Raw genomic sequence first — 20,797 nt, 5'->3', positions numbered from 1 at the left:
TGAACATCCTTTTGTTATTTCTATAACTACCTGTAATTAAAGTGTCACTTACAAATCAAGTACATGGCCTTCAACTTAACAAGACAAATTATAGGAAAACGGAAATCAACACTAGAATAATTAAAATAAGCTTTCACTGTTACAAATACACAATAGTTGGGCACAATGATCCAAGTTGATCTCATCCGTAATTGTACGGTTCTCTCCGCTCTAGTCTATTCTAGTCCGCTCAGGCCATTTTTCGTATTTGCTTCAGAACCTATTTGAAATAAAATTTACAGTACCGCGTTTGTTATTCATTCTTACAAACTAAGGATGCTACAGTGTCACAAAAATTCTGATATCGGAGGCCTATAGAACAGTAATAACTTATTACGTCTGAATATACACTCAAAGTACTTGCTGTCCAAGCTTTCACTGTTGCAAATACACAACAGTTGGGCACAATGATTCAAGTTAATCTCATACGTAATTGTACGGTTCTCTGCTCTAGTCTGTTCCAGTCCAATTAGGCCATTTTTCGTATTTTCTTCAGAAACAATTTGAAGTAAAACTTTTATTACTTGTAATGTGAATTGTATTACACATTTCTCAACTGAAAATAATGTTCTGAAAATCTTATTTTCAGTTCAGGAATGTCAGTATCACGTGATATATCTAAATTATTCGTACTACTTAAACTGAAAAGTAAAATATTTTAAATATACAGGATAGACCATCTTATGCGCTCTTGTAACTTTTAAACTAATAGATATAAAAAGATAAAATTCGTATCATGCGAATATCAACAGGGTGACATTGACACATTGTGCAATACCACCAGTGTTGCTAACCCAACGAGGTTCTTCAAATGACACATCATCTGGTTATTATGTATTTAAAATCTGTATGCTAAACAAAGACGTATACAAGTATTACATTTTTAATTCAGTGTTACAGACTAAAGGCGCTACAACACCACAATCATCGAAAAAAAATCGTAACTTAAGTAAGACGGATGTGGTAATGCACATTCAAAGTACCTTAAATAGGGTTGAATACCATAATCTTGATTGGGCAGATTTTGAATAAACAGGAACAAAGTTACAAAGGATTGAAATTTTGACTTTCTTCAAAGAATTTTATCTCGAAAAAGTTCTTACATGTTAGATAGGTATTACATCCAATTGTGTAGATGATTTTTAAGTAAGAGATTACAATCCCATTTACAGGAGTTTGATATCTGAAATAGTTTTGGGAATACAAACCATTAGTAAAGATTGTTATACTGCTTAAGCGGAAGTATTTGTGAGATTTACTTTTTTAAACGATCGTTCCTTTACTTTAGTTCTGTTAACATTACAGCAACAGCTTTTGGAGGGGTAATCAAGTTTTTCGAATTACATCATTTTAGACAATAATTGCAAACTTTATCAGTATTTACCATATCTACATATATTACAAACTATATATGTGATACTTATTTCACAAGCTTTTCGAAGTAAAACTCAGAAAAACAAAACTTCCAATCGCTTTGTAACTTTGTTCCTATTTATTCAAAACTGCAAATCAAGATTATAGTGTTCAATCCTAAGGTACTATGGGTGTATATTCACATCTGTCTCACTTAAGTTATTTTTTCGATGATTGTAGTGTTGTACCGCCTTTAGTCTGTAACACTGAATTTAAAATGTTACGTCTTCGTTTAGTATGCAGATTTTAAATATATAATAAACATACATAGTACCATTTGAATAAATACAACTTTGTTGGGTTGCCAACACTATCTGGTGATATTGCACAATACGCCAATGTCACCATATTGATATTCGCATGACACGAATTTTATCGTTTTGTATCTATTAGTTTAAAAGTTACAACGGCACATCAAGATAAATGGCACACCCTGTATATTTAAAATATATTTTTCAGTTTAGGTAGTAAAAATAATGTGTGATATCACGTGATACTGACTTTCTCAACAGAAAATAATATTTTCAAAACGTTATTTTCAGTTAAGAAATCTACAATATAATTTACATTACAAGTAATACAAGTTTTACTTCCAATTGTTTCTAAAGAAAATACGAAAAATGGCCTAATTGGACTGGAACATACTAGAGCAGAGAACGGTACAATTACATATGAGATTAACTTTAATCACGATGCCCAACTATTGTGTATTTGCAATAGTGAAAGCTTGGACAGCAAGTACTTTGAGTGTATATTCAGACGTAATAAGTTATTACTGTTCTATAGGCCTCCGATATCACAATTTTTGTGACACTGTAGCGTCCTTAGGTTGTAACAATGAATAAAAAGCGTGGTACTGTAACTTTCGTTTAGCCTGTAGATTTTAAACACCTAATAATCTAAAAAAGCACCATTAAAAATACTTTTTGTTGGTTTGGCAACACTGTTGACCTGGTAATAATTTTACTGCTTAGCCAAAGAATGTTATTTCGGTATTTGCATTATACGGACTTTCAGTACTGTATCTGCTAGTTTGAAATTTACAAGGGTATATATTAAGGTAAATGGCCCACACTTTGTATGTTCTCACTAACTCAATGCTACACAATACAAATTGTAACATTGCGTTTTATTTTAGTTATTTTGGAGCTAAAAAATGCGCATATTTGACTGAGTGACTCTTCAGGAAATACTGGGACCGAGAATAACTGTTCGTGACAGATCCTTTATACAGAAATTATTATCTTCTTTTTGAAAGAAAAACATTAAAAAAATTTACAGATCACAGCGAACTTTACACAAGCCATAAAACAAAGTAATCAGTGTTTTGAATCACGGTCGATAATCACAAATAATGTATAATTTCAGTCAATAAAGTCTTAACTCTCTAGGTGACAAAATGATGATCACCATATAGAATACGTTGATGTATATTTCAACTTCCGAAAGCTAAGAACTAATTTTAAATAATTTTTGCTTATAATTGGTCAAATATTTCTCCATTTTTAATCGGAGATATTCTAGAAATTGTGTTCGATAATTCCAAATGCCTTTCTACTAATAAATGAAATGTACTTGAATCCATACTTCTATTAGTAACTATTTAGTAACATGAACATATTTGTAAATTTCTAATTAGTTGTCACAAATTAAGTGAAAAAAATAAAAATCTCACTGAAAGTGAATAAAAAAAAAACAAAGCGTCAAATTCAACTCAATCAGTTGAAAGGAATCGAACTGAACACATTTCCACATGGCTACAACTTATGCCTTTATCTTAGGCACTTTTGTAGATAAAATAACTCCATCAATGCTAGCAGCTAACGTACTAATTTTTTGCATGGCCACGCGCAACACCAACATCGATGACCAATAACTAAGGGAACCAAAGGTCTGCACACGAAAAGGTTTCACATGTGTATTAAACAAACCAAAGTCTACCGTACATCCAATACCGGGTCAACGATGGCTCAGTGGTAGAGCGCTCACCCTTAGTATATGTGGTCCATGTTCACCCCCAACTGAGCCTTGTGGTGGACGAACACTGTGTGCATGCTTTTTTCCTCGGAGTTCTGTTTCCTTCCACTTTCGTCATTCCACCAATATCACCCATTTCATCATCATCTGCTTTATCTTTGGTGTATAATTGTGAAACGTTAAACTAGAAATTTCATTTCATTCCCGTATCCATGCCAAGTGTGTTCAAGATCGAGTGAGTTCTGTAGATTGTGTACAACATATGCTTTGGGGATGTTCGTTTAGAATAAACAAATACAGGACGAAAGAGTTAATCTGTTGCAACATCCTCTTGAGAAAGAACAAAACTGATTCAATGATTAAGATATCTGAAGTGTCATCGTCGCAAAACAAAACAAAATCATTAGATCCTATCTTGGTCAAGTGTATTCATTAGGATCATTGCCCAGCCCGCTTTATATTATTCTCCCATGTACTCTGTTTACCCAAACTAGAACTCTATGCACTATATTCTTAGAACATACACTCACTTCAAAACTTAAGGAAATGTACAATCCGCGACAAAAAACCTGCAACATGAGGATGTAAGTTTATTGTGAAACTACGCCTAACAGCACAGGGAATGAACATAACGTCTAAGTGGAACGAATCACGCTAGGATAACCCTCGGCCTCCTCCCGTGCACACTTATTTTGGAGCAAAAGACTTCGTCATTTCACAATAAACTTATATGCTCATGTTGCAGGTTTTTTGCCGCGGATTGTACCAATAGCAGTCAATCACAAACAATTGGCACAAAGTTGTTTCTGCTTGCTCAGAAACGTGAAACAGATACCTGCTGATGCTTTCAATAAGACACGAACACTGAAAGATCTGACTACATACATTTATATCATAACTCTTGGCCGTCACAAGGCCGCGATTTTGTTGGTAGAAACGATCAATACTGATGCTGAGAAGGTGCAAGTTATTATCTTTATTCAACCAAAATATTATAAATTCAGCATCACTTTAATCCTCAAACAAATTTGCTCATCCTCTAATTCATATTGCTCGCTAAATTCCATCATCAGCATATCTTCACTCGAATCACCAGCAAACTGTTTTAACCTCCCCACCATTGTCCTGTCTACAGAAATGCACATTTTACCCGAGAATTTTGAATTTACTCGTCCAAATTTGACGGAGTAAATGCTATCTCTAGAGTAGTCGGAATACTCGGAGTAACTGCACAAAAAAAAAAAAAAAAAAAACTGTCCTAATCCCAGTAACAGATTAATCAAGTTTGGAGCAAGTTGTCCTATGGGAATTAAGTTCAACTCTAATATCGTAATTACTAAATCTGAGAGTAGATTTAATTAGATTATTTTTATTCTATTTTTTTTTCGCTTCCGTCAGTTTTTCCTTTAATCCCTTTCCACTTTTATCATCGACAAATGTCGGGAGTGGCATCATATCCCCCGTCTCCTCTTTGCTAAGTCCCTATATACATGCACTCGGCGCAGTTCAGCAGTTGATCGTGGTGGAGGTATTAAAGCTATAATCCGTCGTCCGAGGACATCCCACGAACGTTCAATGGGACTGAGGTCCGGTGACCGTGCTAGCCACTCGAGATGTGTGATGTCTTCATGCTGCAGATAATCCTCCAACTGTGTTGTACTTACACATTATCCATGAAACGGCATTCAGGACTGTATGCACCACTGAACAGTCAGACATATTGTTTCTGTTATTTTTCAAAGATGACGTTCTTGTAGATCGCAGTTGTTTCCGCCCGTAGATAGAACATATAAAATGGTAAAGAGGACCCAAAAGTGATGCCACCCCAATGTGCTTGGCTCTACTTTTGTGTGAGAGAAATGTACCAGGCGGGTCGGCGTGGATACAATGCGCATTCGTGGAACCACCAGAATAGAATTTGACGTGATATGTAGATCCCAGAGGCAGCTGGAAGGTCTCGAGCTAGTGTAACTGCTGTGGTCGCTGGTCTTCGTTGGGTATTTAAAATCAGATAACGATCCTCACGCGGCGCTGTTGCACGTCGACCACCACCTCCATACTGGCTTGCAGTGTTTTCACCAGCAGGGAAATTATTTCACAGTCGCGGCACAACACTGCGAGGAACACTGAAGTCCCTAATCACATCCTGATTATATAAGCGTACATTACATCATTCATGTGTGTTCTCTGAGTCTTCGTGTTTTCCTAGAACACGTTCACTATGACAAATAGGGAGGACAACATTCTGTTTGTAGGTTTTCTCAGGGCACTATTGTTTCCTCCTACGATTTCACTCCACCAATTCTTTCATCATCATTCACTTGCCTTAATCATCCGTCTCGCTTAATCGACGCATAAAGGGCATACCCGTGGGTCATTAAGCTGAAAGATTTAAAATCATTTCACTATGACATATGTACAGCACACACTAAAGTGAAAAATATACGAAGAAAAATAAATTTCGATAAAGAAAACGGCATGGGGCGGAAAACTTCTGTACTAATACAAGTAACTACGGTGTAAATTCTTCCCGAAATCGATCAATATTTTCATGTGCAATTTCGGCCGAAATTTCGAAAAATTGATTTCTTTTTACTTTTTTTTTTAATGGAGCTGAAAAAGTTAAAATGTAAACTGTATTAGTGTGTCCAAATATGCTTAAAATGTACTTTATTAACGCTCCTAACATGTCAATAGCTTGAATTTTGAAGATTAGTGGGTCTATGAGCATCATGTTAGGTGACAATTTTGGGTATTTTTCATTACATTCTGTATTGCATAAAAGTCTTCACCATAAAACATTTCTCTCCTTCTCTGTTCTCGCCAAGCGCTATTACATGACAATACTGTTATTTGCTGATATTTTTAACAATAGGTGTTATTTGTTTTATTAACTACTGATCGAATCACATTTAAATCATGCAGATTTTCACCACACTAATAAAGGAAAACTGATTGTTAGGTGAGGTAAAAAAAAAAAAAAAAAGTAATAGAATGTTTTTCACACTAAGGCAGAGTCGTAGAGTTGAAGTTTCCTCCTCCAGCTGCAGTGTCAGTACTCAATTAAGTATACAGTGGAGGCGTGCTTGCATATTGTGGACAATATTGGACTAATGCTCTGCTACAATTGTGCGTTTCTTCTGTTAGGAGCTGCCAGGCTGTGTGAAATTCTCTATCATCAGATTTTAATAGAACTGTGTTTCTGTGCATTGTTAAGAATTGAACCACAATAGAAACAACGGCAGTTTCAATGACAGTGAAGGTTACAGTATGCATAAGAAGATAATTTCACCAAATAATGATTGTACTTTCGTTTTCTTTCACTCACCATCATCCAATGATTATCCGCATTGCCACCTTGAAGGATTTTAATCATGGTTTAATGCTCAAACGTTTTTCGGACAATAAAATACTGATCTGGGAATATGCGAAAGTGTAAATTTGTCTAAAAACTGTTTCTTTGGACCGTTTTACACAGTAAACTAATGTGCTTTCAAATTCCTGCAAATATGTATTCACTAACATTAACAATACGAAAAAATTATGCTGATGTTTCACGAATTGTTGATTAATGTGAAGAAACCATTATGTATCCTGATATATATAAACCAAGATTAGATTAAATCTAGTTCAACTTTCCTTTTCAGCATCGAAGCTATGTGAGGCGTGGACCTACAGCTTAACGTGAAATCTGAAGCATGTTAGCTCCTGGGTTTCCAGGACCGAATGCGTGTATATCGACTATATAGACCAGCGTTTCCCAACCGGTGTGCCGCGAATGGGTCGCTGGTGTGCCGCGAGGAAATCGAAACAAAATTATTAATTCTATAGCAATCAAATTGCAAGACATAGAGAAAAAGGTATATTTGTATTTCACATTACTACTATGAATCTAAAATTTAAAGTTTCATATTGTGTTACTTTTCTGTAGAACATTTTTCTGTACATTTCTAATTTTGAAAAAAAAAAGTATTTGTTATCGTTGTTATGACCATTATTGCTTCTTTATTGTTGCAGACTATTTCGTAACTTGAAATTTTAAAATATTCAATCCTTCCGGCAAAGTAAACATGCATACGAATTACCTATATTTGCGTTTTAAAAGTAAAAGAGATTCGTTTGTTCGTTCGTTATTTAGTGATCCTCCTCCTTAATGAAAGGTTGGATACAGTTTTCGAAAAAGAAAGTGTATTTTTAACAACTTGAGCCCTATATCTGATTGCAGATGTTTTCTATTTTTAACTTAAAATGAAAAATAAGCATAATGATTTACCGCGGGGGGGGGGGGGAACAGTGGTCGAGCTTTCTTCCCTGTGAGAAAAATGTCAGTAATCAGAAAAAAATACTACAGTATTTTATATTTTCAAATAATAATAATAATAATAATAATAATAAGTGTGCCGCGAGAATTCAAGTTACCCTGAAGTGTGCCGCAAGTTGAAAAAGGTTGGGAAACGCTGATATAGACAAAAGAAAACTGAAATATTATTTTACATAGACTTCTAGTAATTATGACAAGTATTTGAAAATCAAGGTAATGAGAATAAAATTTTATGAACTGGATTATTATACAGTCTTAAAAGATCTACTATAGTGGATGAATACCGTGTGAGTCCGTTTTCTCAGGGTTCTCCAGTTTCCTCCCACATTCTTCATTCTACAATTTCATTCATTAGCATCACCAGTCTCATTTAACCTACGCGGCATAACCGTGGAATGCAAATCAAAAATTCCATTTAATTTTCATTTTGATTTTAAAAAGAACGCCATTCCCAGAGTTTTCTCGAACAATGTGCTTATGTCATTTCTTCAGAATCTCGTCACATCAAAAACACTAAGCCAATATACCTCACAAAGCAAGTATTCCCCGTCCCTTTTCTTTATATAAAAAAAAGTCTATGCTATATGCAAATAAGATTTAATAATTGCAAACAGCTTTATCTCCAAAGCAGAGAAGTTTAAATAACTAGTTTTTCCTGGACTTGAAAGACATTCCACGCACAAAAGCAGAGGGATGAACTTGTAGTATAAATGCATGTTGATCCTTGCAAAAGCATCCTTGACATGCTGGATTGGCCTTGGCCTTTTACGAAAAGCTCAAGTTGAGCTATGGTTTTGTCTTTCCAAATAAAATTATCAGGTATTAAGCTACATAAATTGTAAGGCAGATCTGCTGCATCCATTTATTTCAAGGAATATTTCTGCCCTACCCTGGGTAACCACTAGAGCGTGTGTCATCATTGTTTTTCTCATCCGGTAACAAGAGTAATATATTAATTAATTCGCAATTCAAACAGTGTCTAAATTCGAGACTTGAAATTAAAAAGTTGATGTCGCTGGAGAAGCACACTTCAAAAGGAGAGGGGGAATTGAAGAATGAAAAAGTGCTACCTATCCTAATGACATTGACAAAGTTAATTAAGATGGGAAACTAGAAATCGAGAATTCTGAACGTTACCTGACTTTCCGGTAAGGGCGCTAAAGGTCATCCATCTCACTGGTCTTCCTTCCTACAGTAAGAATCAATCATGTTACTGACGTACTCACGCATCAGGGTGCAGCATGCAAAAACATATGCAATCAATGGACTGTTAACAAGGCGTAATACTCTTATAATTCTTACAATATACGAACACGAAGAAACGACCAGTTGAAAAATCAATTCTTCGCACGGAAAGAATAAGGCTTATGCAAAATATTTGAAAGTAAAGAAATGGGTGGAAAATAAAGATTTCCGGACCAGATGCTTACACTTGGGTTCGGGATTGCCACCAGTCAACTTAGCGACTCCAAAAATATGGATTCGACACTAACATCCATCGTTTTACATTATTGTTACATGCCACCTTGTGCCCTAGGGATGCTAATGGGAGCTGATCTTGGACAAAATGCATCGAGCGTGTCATTACTCATCTGAACAATCGAAAGAAACTCGTTACACACACATTTTGTATAGGGTGTTTCTAAACAACATCAACATTTAGGAAGTGATTCCTGACACCAAGATAAGATAAAGTATAGACCAAACTGGGTGCCCGAATGCTTCCTTTCGAAGTTATACGCTGCCGAAAACCTGAAAAAATAAACTTGAAAGGTCCATAGCTCCAAACCTATGGCACCTACCGTAGTCGGGTCAAGACTTCTTAGGAACTAGTGTGTGCTCTATGCAAATATCCATATTTCAGAATTCTGCGATACTTCCGCACCCATTTTTAGAGAGGTAATTGGTGAGTGCTTCAAATTATAAGCTCGTAGCCAAACTACCGAAATTACAGTGTCTGTATTTCAATTTAATGTACTTTTCTTTAGCACCGAGTCTGTATTGAACGCAACCCAATGGGTCAAGTGAGATCTGGACTACTACTAGTGATTTCGTCTCAGGTTTGTATGTCAACTGGGGAACAAACTCGGGAACACGAGCGTTCAGTACTTGGGTACGAATGGCATAAGTTGTCGTAAGAGGAGAATCGTACTAACAATAATTACGTACTACTGTTTAAAACGCAGAATTATGATTGCAATAATAGACTATAGCTTCAAAGTCAAATATGGTTCTATGTTCAATCCCTGAACTTCGGATTTTTCAGAGAATTTAAGCAGTGTAAACTTTTCAGCGGCTCCACAAGAAAAAGCAGGTTTTATATTTGCTTTATCTGTCCCTCATTATGTCCGATGATATTTCAAAAATAAACAAAAACTAAACGACAAACTGTCTCCAGATACGGGATAAGTACCTCAATTTATTCGCTCATTTTCACTGTTATCAGGTACGGACATCATTTATATATTATTTTACATGGATTTAGAGTAAAGGCTATTATATTCATTTTAAACAAGATGGAAACAAATTTGAAATTAGGTTTACTAACTCTTATATCAGTCCATAATTGTATACGTACCTATATTTTTATATACAAAAGAAATCCTTGACACACTGGCCAGCAACTCTGCAAAACTACTGAATACCGAAATGTGGAATTTTGTACAAATGTTTCTGAAAGTATTGAGAGTACAAATATTGATTTATGTAAAATTCGTCCCCTAGGGAGGATGGGAAGGGAAGGATGAAGGCACACGAAATTTTGCACATTACTCATACCTTCCTGGAACAGAAGTAACGGAACGAAAGTTGATACTGTATATGAGGAAGTTTGGCGTCCACAGAATACAAATGTTATTTATCTGAGCAAATTCAGGATGGTTGACTTGAAATCACTGAACAAAGCACAAAACAGAGGTAGAAGACCACGAAGTATTAAGCACCACAATAAGACATTGTGTTCTTGCTAGCATTATACTGTATAATTAGAAATATTTGAAATGAAATCTTTAGAGCTTAACGTCCCATGTTATGCCTGTTAGGCTAAGAGACAGACTTTTAAAGCTGGTGAATGATAGAATTGGTGGAATAAGAATCTGAGAAAAAACTGGGAAAACCAGAGAAACTCCATGGACACGGCGTTGTCCTCCACAAACTAACTTCGCCGGGGATCGAAACAAGAACCACACGCAACAGAGGTTAGCGCACCAGAGGTAAGCGTCCTACAACTGAGCCAACGTGCCCCACCAAGAAGGATGATACAACATAACTTAAACCATATTTATTATTGGAGTATATTGTATAACGACTTACGTATCTTGAAACGTTGATAAGTTATCTTCATTATGTTCGTACAATCAATTCATCAAGTTATAGCTTTTTTTTTTCTTTTTAATAATATTAAATCATTAACTACAACATTGTGGGGTCTAAAACTTGGGTGAACTAGCGTTGTCCACAGACTTGAGAAATTTGTCTAGATCCTACATGTTGTCATGCTTCTAGCCTCATCTCAAATTTAAAAATGTAATTCTCACCTCGTGAACAATACTAGTGCAGGGTATGAAGAAACGCATTACAGAAAAGTCTCAAATGATACTTTATATATTATATTTGTACAAGTTAGACTTACAGCTCCAGAAAGTTCAGGTTTCTTCGTTCTTGCGCAAAACGATGGAAGAAGCAGAGCAGCAGGAAAGCATTACCTGCTGTAACACTTGGGAATATTATCTACTTTGTAGCAACAATAAACAAAGCACATTGCGCTAATCAATAAGGCTTTTGCCACATGACTAAAAATGAATCAAATCAATTTTATGCGCTATTGACGAATATAGACATAGTAATGTCTAATCCCCTTCATTTTGTAGTGTCACAAAAACTCATTTCATACTGGATATTTTCTTCAATAAAAGTGTGTTCTATAACTGCCTATATTTACTACCACGATTATCGTGTTGTAATGAATATTATCTTGGTTTGTTATAATTGACCCCAAAAGTACTTTTAACTGGCTTCTAATATGTTCGCTAGTTTAGCACAAATTAAGCAAGTCTGTAAAATTTCCCAGCGAAAATAAGTTTTTCGGGATTTCAGTCCACTTCCGCTTCAAAACCACATCATCCACCGATTTTACATTACCTTTTAAAAATACACCAAAAAGTCTGGTAAGTTTTGCAAATGGCAAACGAACTAGTTTAAAAAAATTAGAATGCTCCAAGAGCATTACTAGAACGAACTTAAAAGATTTTTTTTTTCTTATTAACCTCTACAGGCTTTATACCAATTGTTCCAATCCGAACTTTCTAGGGCAATATCTCGGGAACGGTAAGAGAGAGGGGAAAATTCCATAACTTCCTTCAGATAGTTTTTGATGCTCTATCGAATGGGCTCAAGATTGAAAACTTCGCAAATCAGACAGATAGACACACACACACACACACACACACACACACACACACACACACACACAGAGAGAGAGAGAGAGAGAGAGAGAGAGAGAGAGAGAGAGAGAGAGAGAGAGAGAGAGAGAGAGAGAGAGAGAGAGAGAGAGAGAGAGAGAGAGAGAAATCCAGTAACTGTCAGGTTATGTTCGTTGAACATGGGCGGGCCTACATTCAAAGTAAAAGGTAAAGTACTTTCCTTTTGAAATCTATCATAGTTAGAAATAGTGCTTTCTGCTCTGTACACATATAGTAGAAATATTTTATTTTTGATTTTTCTTCTCATTCTCTAAACTTGTTCTATATGAAATCAAGGTAACCCATTTAAAAAATAAATAATACTAGATGGTTGCCCAAATAACTTCAGTCTTGAATGCATTGACAGCATACAATATGAAACAAAGGTGCCGTTTTCGGGATGAGACCACAGAACAGTATGTAGGTAGTTTAATTTCGGAATATACCTGCAATGGTATGGGAAGCTTGTCTGGTTTGTGTCATTGCATTGAATTACATTGAAATGGTCAACCTTCTTTTCTAGTTTCCTCGAAAGTTACAAAATGTGACATACAATTACGTTTCCCCGAGACGCTCATATTATATAATCATCCTGATTTACACTTCATTTGTAAGAGCGGATATGATAATTACAATACAGAAGAGGCCGCGGTGGCTCAGTGGTAGAGCGTTCACCTCTGGTGCATAGGGTCCCGGGTTCAAACCCTGCTCCCGCCAAGTGACCTTTGTGGTGGACAAACACTGTGTGCGTGGGTTTCCTCGGGGTTCTTCCGTTTCCTCCCACTTTCTTCGTTCTACCATTTCATTCATTTCTAATCACCACCGTCTCCTTTAGCCTAGCTGGCATAATCGTGGGACGTAAAACTCAAAAATTTCATTTCATTTCATTTTACAATACAGAAACTTTTATATGTCAATTTCCTTCCTGATATACTACAACTCCGCGCTATCAAGATAACAGGACCTACGTGAAACGTCATTTGGGACAACTAGAAGTATTAGAAATATTTCTCTTCCACACGCAAAGCTTCTTCCGGAACAATTCACATCATTCAGAGCATTATTATCTATTTACTCTCAACTTCCTTTTCGCTGCTAGTAAATTCAATCACGTTCACATGCCTCAAGATATTTACCAAAATACACTCTCAATGAACATTTTCTGCAAGGACATTCTTAAGGTTGCATCTTTTATTTTAGAAGGAAACAGATGCCGGCATAATAAAAACAAGATTTATTAAAACATTGTGAGAAAGCCGCAAAAAAGTGAAGCCAGTTCTAAGATGTTTAAGCGAAGGGCATTCAACTTTAAAACCAGTCTCCTCGATGTCAAAACACAAGAGCAAAGACCTATCGACGATGAGTGTTACTCTGTTACCTTATGAAGGAAATTCCACCTGTAACATTCACAAGAACCAAGCACAGAAAAATGAGTTCATGCCAAACAAACGAAATTATTTTAACCAAAATAAAAACTTAGAGACTGGAATACAAAGAAAAACAAAAAGGAAAGAAATAAAGCCTCTTGTCCCTTAATGAATGTATTAAAGCGGCACGAAACGAGAAGTGACTTTTAAAAGCCATTTACCGGAAGCAACTACGTCCTTGAAAGATCGTTTCAGCTTGCCTCTGCACCCATTCCCATTCCTTCCAGTTATCAGAAATACGCCAAATCGCTGTCCGAGTCTTACATTTGATATTCTTATCCCTGAGGCGTCAAATAGGATGAAATCTTGTGCCTGCTAAAGCAAATCAAGCCATGAAATTAGATATTCAACGACAGTTCAATTTAATTTCTGTGCCTTTTGAGTTTCTCAGAACAAACTTAGCATCCCACCACTGATTATTATCTTCAGGATGGCGTTTCAACGTTTCCAACTAGTTTCAAGCAACACAGCAATCGTCCTTTTATTTCTAAACCTTATCACGTAAAATTATTAATATGCACAGACTCCTTTAGGAAGTTAAGGGAAAGTGGTGAAAGCTGCCAGTGAAATCTGCGTAACCTTTTCATAGACAAGCTTCTAATTCTTGTCAACTAGAACCTACAGCGAACTACGTAATCACAAGTCGTGTACGTCATATCTCTACACACAAATACGGAAAGAAGTTGTCAACACTCCAACGGGCACAGATCACATACTGGATACTTTTGACTAATAAAATCACACGCTAATTAAATAAGCACCATGTTATCTATTGACAATCTAAAGTTAAGTTATGGCTACAATACCTGAAACTCTTCGTTTTATGTATATACACACACTACTGCATTTGCTGAAAACACATTTTTTCTTTTCTCATTTGTACATGACAAACAAAAAAAAAAAAAAAAAAAAAAGGATAGTAAGTACAGAACGAAGAAGAAAGATGTTTGTCAACAAGACACTGCTTCATATATGACAATTACATTTCGATGAGCCTCAGTTTATTGTAAGACTCATGGTGACGTGAATCACAAGCGATACGAAAAATATCATAGGAGTAAAACTACTGCAAAATAATTTTGTCCGGTATAAAGGAAGTAAATAAAATACCGAGTGCTGAAAGCAAACCGCCGTTTAAGTCAACAACAGCAGGATCTCACAGTGTGAGTCAATATTTGCTTTAGCTCCCTGTAGGTGGTAGCGTTAGTTTAACCTGTGCAGATTCCTACAAACATGTTGGTGGCTATTTAGAAATCAAAACAATATATGACCGTTAACAAGAGACTATTTACTTGTAAACGCAACCTCATCGATTAAATGGACAAAATATGCCATCTCAAGACATAATGCAGGGAAGCATCCATACGCTAAAGAACTACCTATATACCTTCAAATGCGTCCAACAACGTGTTTATATGTTAATATTGTTTCTTTTGAAAATTCAGAAATTCAGTATAGAATCCATGTAATGAATTTATAGCTTAGCACGGTATCGAACTGAAATACACTCACAGCAAGAATTGAACCTAGGCTGCCTACAACACAGATAAAGTTGACCAATTCATTACGATGTGTTCCTTTTTCAAAATCAATTTGTGACATGAAATTACTCTCCACCACCCTTTAGGAAACTAGTAACGCAACTATGTCCCTTATCTGAGAAGGAAAACACCATAGCAATCTGATCCAATATCGAACAAATACATTGAGTATCCTTTATTAAAATACTAATTACAAATAAATAGACTATTTGGACGCGAAATCTCCCATCACCTCAATTGGAAACTTACAACTCTACAAGATTAGCCACATACAACTACTACATTTTCCATTTGTTTTACGTCGAAACCAATCATGGAATCTAATACGTAATGGTTACTTATCGTAAGTATATCGCCATCACTGGGATGACATTAAGATGGCAAAGGTAAATAAATGATGGAATTTTCAAAATTCGTGAAGGATTTATTGGTGACTTGTGCATTATATTAAATTTAGTGTGTCCATTCAGCTTGAAAATGCTTTCTTCCTCATAAACTATATTGAATTCATCAAACTTGTCTCGTCCTGAAGATGAAATTGATCAAGGAACAGTGTCATGTGTACATCACGTGAAAGCGTTTTGTTTGTATGGCATATTTTCTCAATACTGAAAGAGGAAATGGTAGCGAATTTGTTACCATTTTTACTCTATAGCGATCACTGTTACACTAGAAGTGGTTAATTGTCTGTCACTTACTGTTTTAATAGGGAGATTAGAGTGGAGATTGAATGTATTCTTGGGACGTTTAATGGATTACAGGAAACTGCTCCTCGCAATCTGTTACCATTTATTTTTTACTTTATATACCGATCAACGTTGAAACCCACCTACCTACTACCAATCAACCTACTACTTTAACGCAATCTTATTTTTTTTTCTTTCATACTAGCTGAACCTGCGCCATCTACACAGCTCATCAATCACATATGAGCATTCCTCACAACATCTGTACAGGTCCCTTTACAGACACTAGTGAAAGAAGTCTTGATAAAAATCGGGAAGGGGTACCATAAAGGGGAGATTTTTTTTCGATTATTTTTTCAATATCTCGCACCATTTGCAAAACTTGAGCCTACTTCGGGTTGGAGTTTCTAATTCATGTATGATCAGTGTTTTATTTTTTCTTGCATGCAGTATGTAAAAAAGCAAATACATTACACACATAATTAATTATAATGTCAGTGATATATGGACATTGGACAAAACACTCCAAACAATAAAGATTCATCTAAGGCTGGAGAAATGGTTAGTCTTAGTCTTTTATTATCATTATTTGCCCATGAAAAACGCCTGAGGGATATAAACTCCTGTATACAAGTATGTGGTACTGGAATATATAACTCGTAGGATATGATGCTTTACCTTTTGAAAATTTCAACACGTCCATCAGGGTTGGCTGGTTTAAACCAAAAAACGAAAAATGTTCTTAAAGTGTAAGTGTTTGTAAAATCTTGATGAACACACTTTTGTGGGTTATCACGTTTCACCCCCGTATATTATTCGTATTATATTCAGACCTAAATTCCCCATTCATTACTCAAAAAGATTATACTACAAAAGCAGCTTTTTTTTTTATAAGTTTATGAATGTTTGTTTTGTGATTTTTTTATAGTTTATTATTGTTATGTAACTGCAATCAAAGAAAAATTCTAAATATTGTTTCGTTTCAATAATGTTTACTATTGATAAAATACATCGCAATGCCGTACTTGTTGTGTGTGGGGGGTCTCACAAAAACCACGAGAGGCATTTAGTGAAATGAGAAGTATTTTTGGTATCTATTTATGTATAAATGAGTCAGAGCCAAAGTGGACTCAAATAATTCGTATCTTTATTTACTTTTTTTACTGATATGAAAATTAAGTTGTTGTATTTCTTTAACTTGGACTAATAAAAGTCATTGTTAACTAACTTGGACTAAATTAGTTCTTCTGTACTCTGTAAGGCCTACCGCTCACTGGCAACATTTTGTCGGGCAACTATCTTGTTGCTCTGGCTAAATGCATTGAGTCTTATGGGAGTCCGCTCACTGAGGCGACAGCGACAGAAAAGTTGCCGAGGTGTCGCCAAGCAGGGCGACAACAGGGCAACAGCTCGGCGACGGAACAGTTGCGCAACATCTAAAAATGCATTGAGTCTTATGGGAGTCCGCTCACTGAGGCGACGGCGACAAAAAAGTTGCCGAGGTACCTCCAAATAGAAAGGTAAAAAATAAATGTTTTCTACAAGTTTTTTTCACGTAACAGTTCGTTCCGTGTGTAGCGCGTGAAAAGAAGTGTTCGCAATGGAAACTAACACATTCTTTGATTAGTGACTAGCATGTCTTTAGTGATAAAGAATTTGAGGATATAGAGAAACGCTCAGCGTTAAAGAAGAAATATATATAAAGAAGAAATTATGGAAGGAAGTGTGTTTCGCTGTTATAAGAAACTAGAATGGGCTTTCCAGCTAAGAAAAAACAACATAGGCAGGTGCATTTTTCGATAATGACATATCGCTGTCATACTACACACTACTACTTTCATTAATTTCCCACAACTAGAAAAAAATACAGATAAAATTATCATTTTCAAGTTTCTTTCCATTTCAAATAGCTATAAAGAAGAAAAAAACTGTAGTGTATAAAAATGGCCGATTTTAAAACGTGAAGAATACGCGGGAAGAACGAAGAAAGCCAATTTTTATTTTATGGCTATACGTAGAACATTGAGAGTACAGTTACTGTACAGTGTTGTCGGATTGCCGCTTTTGTTAGTTTCGTTCTGTTAGTTATTTCCAGTCGTTTTATATTTTCGTTATTCTTGTTATCTTTTGATTCGAATAATTGTTCCTGTTCGTATTAGCTTACACAATGCTGTTATTTTTGTCACTTATTGACGTTCAGGGACGTCATTTAGGGGGGCAGGAGGTGCAATTGCTCCCCAAGAGTTTGAGGAATACATGTACTTTAATCAATTGTCTACTAATATACTAGTACAAAACGGGAAAGTCTTATGTCGGTGGTGCTCTTGCCCTCCTCAAGTGAAGTCTGAAATAACGCCCCTGTTGACGCTACCTTCGCAAGTTTATTTAAATTTATTTATTTAACCATTGGAATGGGCGGTAGTTTTTTTCATGTCCGAAACCAGCGATTATGTGAACTGTTCCGGTTGCCGATTATGTAAATTGTGATATCAAATGCTCGGCAACTTTTCTGTTGCCGTCGCCAGTGAGCGAGGGTATGGCAACAAAACTGTTTTGTCGCCGTGAAGTTGCTGACTGCAGGCGACAGCGACGAGATAGTTGCGCAACTGTTTTGTCGCCAGTGAGCGGTAGGCCTAATACTTTAAAATTATCCATATGTAATTCTGTATAATGGTTTCACTTATGCAACTGTTTATCTTTTTGTCCTTCTGAAATGACTCTTGAGAATTATATTAACAAATAGGTTTACGTAAAGATCAGTACAACGTATTTTTATCAGTTCTCCGTGAGTGAGTCGGCAGACGTATCGCATTTGTGGCCAATTAGTCCTGGTTCCGAGTTCAAATGGAGGACAGTTTCTCTCGGATGTAAGTCGAGAAGCGGTTTGGATTCCACTTTAAGCTTATGTGACCCCTTCCAGCATAACCCGATTGTTGCATAATAACACCAAGGCAAAACAAACTTATTTCTGTCCATATATGATATGAATATATAGAGCAAATTATTTAAACAAAAAAAAAGTTTTTTTTTCTTTTCAATAAAAACCATGGTTTTTGCCAACCCTGACGTCCAGTGTACCCCTATAAATGCAATGAAGAAATAACGGCCATAATTTTTAAATGTTCAATTAAATCGGGACAATCTACACAAAATTTGCAATCGTCCTGTGAAAATGGGACGTTTCTAGCACTTGTGGATTTAGAAATCTCATTGTCGAAAGGATTGGAGACAAACATATAAACTTTCCTTTGGAAACAAACATATAAACCTAGCATTTTAATATACAAACGAGTTGAACCTGCGCTCTCTGCACAGCGCATCATTCGCATACAAACATGAATCATCATCTTATTACTCACAATATCTGTACATGTCTCTTTACAGACACAAGCGAAACATTTTGATAAAAATCGGCAAGAGGTACCATAAAGGGGAGATTTTTTTTTCGATTATTTTTTCAATATCTCGCACCAATTGCAAGATTGAGCCTACTTTCGGTTGGAGTTTCGAATTCATGTATGATCAGTGTTTTCTTTCTTTTTGCATGCAGTATGCAATAAGCAAATACAATACAAACATAATTAATTGTAATGTCAGTGATATATGGTGTTCATTGGGCGAAACACTCCCAACAGTAAAGATTCATCTTAACCCAGAGAAATGGATATTCTTCATTTTTCATTATAATTTGCCCATGAAACAAATGCCTAACTTATGTGCAACACCTGTATACAATTATGTTGGAATGTATAACTCATAGGATATAATGCTTTAAAAAAAAATCAACACCTCCAGTGTACCCGTAAAAAACGTAATAAAGAAATACGTGCCACGTTTTTTAAATATTCAATTAGAACTGGACAATCTACACAAAATTTGCAATCGACCAGCAAAAACGGCACGTTTCTAATACTTACGGTTTATAAGATATTGTCGAAAGGATTGGGGACAAACACACGTATATTTTTTTCTTTAGAAACAAACATATAAACCTGGCATTTTAATATATAGACTAGCTGAACCTGCGCTCTCCACACAGCGCATCATTCACATATGAGCATGAATCTCCTTGCTATTCCTCACATCTGTACATGTCCCTTTACAGACACAAGTGAAAGACATCTTGATAAAAATCGGCAAGAGATACTGTAAAGGGGAGATTCTTTTCGATTACTTTTTCAATATCTCGCACCGTTTGCAAGATTTTAGCCTACTTCCAGTTGGAGTTTTTAATTCATGTACGATCAGTGTATTCTTTCTTCTTGCATGCAGTATGTAATAAGCAAATACATTACACACACAATTAATTATAATGCCAGGGATATATGGTGTTCATTGGGCAAAACACTCCGAACAATAGAGATTCAACTTAGACTGGAGAAATAGTTATTCTTCGTTTTTCATTATCATTTGGCCATGAAACACCTGAGAGATATGCAACCCTTGTATACAACAGTGTTTTTTTGGAATGTATAATACTTAGGATATGATGCTTTAGATTTTTTTCAACACTTCCAGTGTACCCGTAAAAATGTAATAAAGAAATAATGGCCATGTTTTTAAAACATTCAGTTAAAACTGGAAGATCTACGCAAAATTTGCAATCGATAAGTGAAAACGTGATCTTTCTAGAGCCCGTAGTTTCCGAGATTTCATTGTCGAAAGGATTGGCCACAAGCACAAACGTATAGTTTAAAAGAACTCCAAAGATGGCAGCACAATTTATTTGCATTGAATTTGGAGAAGGCTTATTAAAATACAAAAGCATTGAACAATTTTAAATATATAAACTTTATCAAAAAGATCTCTTTAAATTATTTATTTAAAGTACACATATTTTAAAATATTTGTCCATGTTAAACGTGAACAAATAACCGTAAATCAAAGGTTTGAAAGCAAAAGTTAGAGGTTGGAGCTCTGGCGTTTTATTGGT

At 35.7% G+C, this 20,797-nt stretch overlaps 1 protein-coding gene across 4 annotated transcripts in view; it reads right to left on the bottom strand.

Moving 5' to 3' along the window:
* Nucleotides 1–20,797, bottom strand: part of LOC145688475 (beta-1,3-galactosyltransferase 5-like) — a 182,749-nt gene that overhangs the window by 108,066 nt on the left and 53,886 nt on the right. The window contains exon 2 of one of the 4 annotated variants that reach the window (XM_081762759.1): nucleotides 8,888–8,939. The exons of the other annotated variants lie outside the window; for them this stretch is intronic. The gene's annotated coding sequence lies outside the window, so the exon portion shown is untranslated. The remainder of the gene's footprint in view (nucleotides 1–8,887; nucleotides 8,940–20,797) is intronic. 4 annotated transcript variants of the gene reach the window in all.

Source organism: Thermobia domestica, chromosome 6, assembly GCF_964235325.1.
Source record: "Thermobia domestica chromosome 6, izTheDome1.hap1.1, whole genome shotgun sequence".
NCBI lineage: Eukaryota > Metazoa > Arthropoda > Insecta > Zygentoma > Lepismatidae > Thermobia > Thermobia domestica.
This window is presented reverse-complemented; position numbering and strand designations above follow the sequence as displayed.